This window comes from Copadichromis virginalis, linkage group LG12 (genome assembly GCF_057382275.1).
Source record: "Copadichromis virginalis isolate Kocher_CV1m ecotype Utaka linkage group LG12, C_Virginalis_male_GT1.1, whole genome shotgun sequence".
Taxonomy (NCBI): Eukaryota; Metazoa; Chordata; class Actinopteri; order Cichliformes; family Cichlidae; genus Copadichromis; species Copadichromis virginalis.
In genome coordinates this window covers 39,286,164-39,292,163 of record NC_140629.1, presented here as the reverse complement: position 1 = coordinate 39,292,163, position 6,000 = coordinate 39,286,164, and the positions used below count along the sequence as shown (strand labels likewise).

Sequence of the window (6,000 nt, the reverse complement as noted above, 5' to 3'; positions counted from 1 at the left end):
ACCACTTCATTCATATCACGTACGACCTTATTTTTCTTATTAAAGTAAGTAGGTACATTTAAAGATGTATATTTATTACCCAATACGTTTTTTAAGAGATTCCACGTAGCCTTAACATTATTTTTGTTTTTGTAAAATAATTTATTATAATACTCTTTCTTAGCCTTTCTGATAATTAATACTAACTTATTTTTATAAACTTTATATTTCATTTCAGCAGGCTTTGTTCTAAGTTTTATATAATCTCTATACAGGTTATTTTTCTTTTTACATGCATTTTCTAGTCTTTTTGTTATCCACGGTTTACCAGTAGTTTTCTTTTTCTTTTGCTTATATAATACCAGTGGACAGTGATTTTCATACAGTGTTTGGCTCTACATGTCTGTGTGAGCAGATTTTCTCTCACATGAGTCCTCAGGCAGCCTCTGAATGCTGGACACTCAGAGACCAGAGATCACATTAACACGTGTGTCCCTGTATTAACAAACATGCCATATTGGCCCAGTTTATTTCTCTTAACATTGTTGTGAGGAGACCCTAAATAGCATTTGTATTTTCTGTTGTACAGTTCATTTGCTGTTATGGATAAAAAGTGTCTTTTGTTTCAAAATAGCTGATAACTATTTGCTGATAGCTGCCAACATCTGTGAACAAATATAATTCTATGAAGTTGTTCTATGTAGTGTGTAACTGTTAATATAGAGCGTTATTAAATTTATTGCTAATACAGTCATATGGCGCACTGACTTCTGAGGAAATATTAGATGCACTCATCATCAGAGAGGTTGCCGACCCCTGCTTTATAGCAACATAAGGGAACTTCTACTTGTGTCAGTGTTCTGTGATTTGGATGGCTTATCATAATAGGATTCACACACACACACACGAATGCAGTTAGTCCTGTTCAGTGTGAGCTAACAAGTAAAAACCGGTATTTCACGAACCATTCACTGAAAATGTTCTACAGCTACACTGGCTGAAATTCAGTTGTCAAATAAGAGTACTGTAAAATAAAGCTGAAATAAACATGACTCAGAAATATCAGAAGTGCCTTAGATTAAGGTGTAACTCTTACAGTAGCTATATAATAAAGATAAAAATGGGGGAAAGATGGCATCAAAGTTAGAGGGAGGAAGCAATTAAAGGAACTCGTGAAAATCAGATAAGAGCCATAAGTTGTAACTGGCATGTAAGTGCAGAGGTCCCAGGGATGGTGCCACAAAGACAAATATGAAATCCCTGCATTACAGGTGATGTTCAGGGGCAAGGAAATGCAGTTTACTTGGTTCACTTCCCTGCTGTTATTCAGTAGTGGGCAGAAGTCCAGCCCAGCTGTTAGCAACAGCTCATCCCTTCCCTGCTGCTCCACACTGGTCACCACTGCAAATCTTTAATTTTCCCCCACCTTTTCTCTTATTTTTTTTCCTCTCGCCCGCTGAACAGGACAGAAAAGACGAGGAAGAAAAGAAAAGAAAAGAAAAGAAAAGAAAAACAGCTTGTGGTCAAAATAACCATTCGTTTTTGCCTTAATCCTCGAATCTCTCCCAATTATTTTCTTACCACATTAATGTTACCTTCCTCACTTCTTCTTCTGATGCTAACAGTGAGGCCTGGTTAATAGTTGTTGTTGGCATACGTCCCGACAGCTAATTTCAAGTAAGGAAATGAAATAAACTAAATGGAAAGATTAAGACCAAGGTGATCACAGTTACAGTTGAGTAATATGTGCAGTAGTAACCTTGGAAATAAAGAGCAAACAGCACTATTCTTCTACACCGTTTCCGCGTCTGATTTCAGCCAGAACTCAAACTAAACCTGAAGTTATAAAAAACTTCGTGAAATCTGGAGTTCAGTGAGAAAGAGAAGCTTATTTCTGTCTTTTAGTTTAACGAAGCTGTTTGCAGCACAATCATCGTTTTATCAGCAAAAAAGGGTTGAACACAAACTCACCCGACACTCGTGAGACTAACTTTCCTTCCAGGTTCGTCCTCTCGTGCTGCCAGTCATCAGTTATTAAAATCAGTCCATATAGCCAACACACTGACTGAGTGCTTTCCTCTATATATTTCTTTTTCGTTTTAAAACGTTTAGTTTGATTTGATTCGACGGAGGAATTTATTACTGCGCACCGACGCGAATGAAAGCGAAAGTATTTAACTGACCAGGTGTGCATTCCAATTTGCTTTTGAAGGTTTCCACTGTAAATGACGCAGACGCGGAAGTATCTGCGAGGTGGATATAGTAAGAGCTGCTCCAATTCTCCAAACACTAAAGAAAGGAGCTTCAATGCTTCCTTTATTGCCTCCTTTAGCACAGGATACACTGGACCATCCTTTATGAAAAGGGAGGAGAAAATGCCGTCCCATAATTCATTGCTGACTGCAATTCGGATCGATAATCTGACCATTCATCAAAGCCATCAACATAATAAAGTTGTACAGATCATTTAAATTGTAACTGCATTTTCTGTTTCACTCATAATATATTTATATGTTTTAACAACAGTCTGTTAAACTCTCAGCTGGACTCTGAACGTCACACTGCGGAATAAAAAACTACATTAATGTTGAGCTGAAGAAGGCAGAACGATATATATATCTTTATTAACCTAAAAAAAGTGTGTTAATTTTTCTGTATAATTAGTGTTCATTAATAATGTCCTTTGCTTTAGGATTACTTTTTCCTTTAGTACACTGTAAAAACTGTGACTAGAGGTTACTTAAAAAACCTATGGCAACAAAGTGACGCTTAATTTACTTAAGTAGATTTTAATTTCAAGCGATTTTTTAAAATTGTATATAAAATGTTAATTAAATTTCAACAAAAAACAAAAGTATACATGAATAAAGTTCAATTGTAAATATGTGTTGGATTTAGAGACAAAATATCAAATTGGAGGTTAAAATTGCCTAATTGTAACAAAAAATAAATTCATTTGAAATAAATCTCTGAAAAAAATTACTAACATTTTAAATTTACTAACAATCTGGCAAAGGTTTAGTAAAAAAATTACTAAAATATCCATTACAAAGAAATTATTTTTTTTATTAACTTTATAAATAATGACTGAATGATAAGAGACAATTAAATTAATTTAACTTTTTTTCTGAATAAAATGAATCAATTTCACAAAGAGAACATTCAAACAGTAATTGTTTTTATTGTGGAATATAAAACGTATAAAAATGTATAATATATTATTTTTCTGCTTAATTTAGATTGTATGCACTGAAATTCTTCACTAGTGCTTGCCCCCAAAATAATAGGAAGAATAGGCCATAATTGAAGATACAGTTTCAGCCAACTTCTCGAGAATGTCAATCTTTACTTTGGAGGTGGGCAGAAGATTTCCACTCTTTTTATACTCTCAGTGGCTCTTTCCAGGTACATTTCAGTTTCGTATGCAGACTGTGGAATGGGGAATAGCTTCTGCCAGGGCTCACAACGTTCTGTGAACTTCTGCCTTTTGAGACTAATGGTGTCCTGAGAAGATGTGGTTGCAGCAGAGTCTGCATTGGATACAACTGGATTGGATGATGAGTCATAGTCAGTTGACAGCGCCGCTTTTTCTGCTGCCTTTATGGACTCTGGAATAATGAACTCCAACTGTAAAAGTGTTGAGGACCTTTCGGACATTCTTCATTCTACCTGCACTGATATCTTGGACTCTATTGCTCCGCTCAGGACTGTGCGCGCTAAGCATTTATCAGAGCTCTGGTTGAACGAACATACGCGCTCCCTCAGATGTGACTACAGACGCGCTGAAAGGAGATGGAAAAAGGACAGATTGTATGTTTCCCTACAGATTTTAAGGACTCGTCTTTCTGCTCACCAAGAAGCTGTAAAAACTGCAAAGACACAGTTTGTCTCCAACTTAGTGTCAGTAAACAGTCACAGGCCTCAGGTACTTTTTAATGTTCTTAATCGCTTTCTTAGTTCATGTGTTAATGCTGGAGTCATTTCTTCACCAAGTATGTGCGATGATGTTTTAGCATTTTTTAATGACAAGATCCTATCGATCAGGGCTCTTGTCTCGTCGTCTGCTGCCTCAGATCAGAGTCCTTCTCCTGTGTGCTCAGCTGTCTTAGAGCAGTTTGATCCCGTCTCCCTTAAGGACTTGACCGCGGTAGTTAGTAACCTAAGATCATCACACTGCCCCTCTGATTGTCTCCCCCCGAGCTTGCTTAAAAGCACTTTTAATACTCTTGGGCCTTTTATCCTGAGATTAATTAATACGTCCCTTGCTACAGGCTGCGTCCCATCATGCTTTAAACAAGCTATATAGCCTCTTCTTCAAAAACAAAACCTGGACCCAACTGTTCTGTCCAACTACAGGCCTATGTCAAAGCTTCCTTTTCTATCTAAGGTCTTGGAGAAAGTGGTCTACCTACAGTTGCAGGCCCACCTTGATTTTAATATGATCTCTGATAAATTTCAATCTGGTTTTAAATCACTACATAGCACTTAGACGGCACTTTTAAGGATTTTTAACGATATTCTTTTAGCTCTGGACTCTGGCAGCCCTGCTGCCCTTTTATTGTTGGACTTGTCAGCAGCTTTTGACACGGTCGACCGTGACATCCGGTTATCAAGGCTAAAATTTCATGCTGGCCTAAAAGGATCTGCCCTACAGTGGTTTCGGTCCTATTTGTCAGAAAGGTTTTTTCATGTCAATATGGGCCCCCACAACTCCAAAATAGCCCCTCTTAAATACGGTGTACCTCAAGGCTCTATTTTGGGTCCTGCCCTGTTCGCACTCTATTTGTTGCCATTGGGCTCCATCTTCTCATGGTACAGCATTTCATTTCACTGTTTTGCTGATGATTAGCAGATTTATCTACCTTTAAAAGCAGGGTCAGACCATCCCCAGCTCTTATTATGATGTCAAACAGTGGTTGTCATTAAATTTTTTAAAGCTAAATGAAAATAAAACTGAGGTTGTCATTTTTGGCAACTTTAATCGGGGCGACCGTGGCGACCGTGGCTCAGGGGGTTGGGAATCGCATCTGTAACCGGAAGGTCGCCGGTTCGATCCCTGGGCTCTCTGTCCTGGTCGTTGTGTCCCTGGGCAAGACACTTTACCCTACTTGCCTGCTGGTGTTGGCCAGAGGGGCCGATGGTGCGATATGGCAGCCTCGCTTCTGTCAGTCTGCCCCAGGGCAGCTGTGGCTACAACTGTAGCTGCCTCCACCAGTGTGTGAATGTGAGAGTGAATGAATAGTGGCATTGTAAAGCGCTTTGGGTGCCTTGAAAAGCGCTATATACATCCAATCTATTATTATTATTAATCATATCGACAGCACTCTGGGCCCCTTTCCTCGTATTGTAAAACACATGTAAAAAACCTCGGTGTCTACATTGATGGTTCTTTTAAATTGAATAAGCAGGTGAGTGCAGTAGTTCAGTCCTGTTTTTTTAGTTAAAACAGCTGGCCAAGGTAAAGCCATACTTTCCGGCTAACGTCTTTGAGCGTGTTATTCACCTTTTCCTTACTTGCAGATTAGACTACTGCAATTCATTATGGTTATTATGGTTGTTACGCCCCTAGTCTAGGCATGTAGAGACGCACATAAGGTTGGAGGAGAGAGAGCCAAATCCCCGCCCTGGTTCCCAAGCCAAACATCCAAACCAGTTGTGAGGTGATTTTATTTAAGGAAAAGAAGCATAGCTCCAGGGTGAGCCCAGGCCAAAATAATAAACAAAACCAACTAAGTCCCACCACAGAAGACTAACTAAACCCTAGGAAAGAAACAGAACAAACAAATGATAATGCTATCCCTCGCTCCCTAACCCGGAAAACAGGAGAAAACGATTCCAAAAGAAAAGGCGGCTCACCCCTTCCGCTTCAGCCCAAGAGTGCCTAAGCTCTCAGCTAATGCACCAGGAGCGGCTCTCACAGTTCACACTCACACAAATACACAATGAAAGTACAGGCTGGGAAAACCAGGGTCAGGGCCGCGTCGGCTGTCAAGCTACTCGCTCGCTCCATTCTCTCTCCCT

General features: G+C 39.2%; 1 protein-coding gene across 1 annotated transcript in view; it reads right to left on the bottom strand.

Moving 5' to 3' along the window:
* Positions 1-2,150, bottom strand: part of LOC146697644 (uncharacterized) — a 20,049-nt gene extending 17,899 nt beyond the window's left edge. The window contains exon 1 of the mRNA XM_085476475.1: positions 1,951-2,150. The gene's annotated coding sequence lies outside the window, so the exon portion shown is untranslated. The remainder of the gene's footprint in view (positions 1-1,950) is intronic.
* Between the last annotated feature and the right edge of the window lie 3,850 nt (positions 2,151-6,000).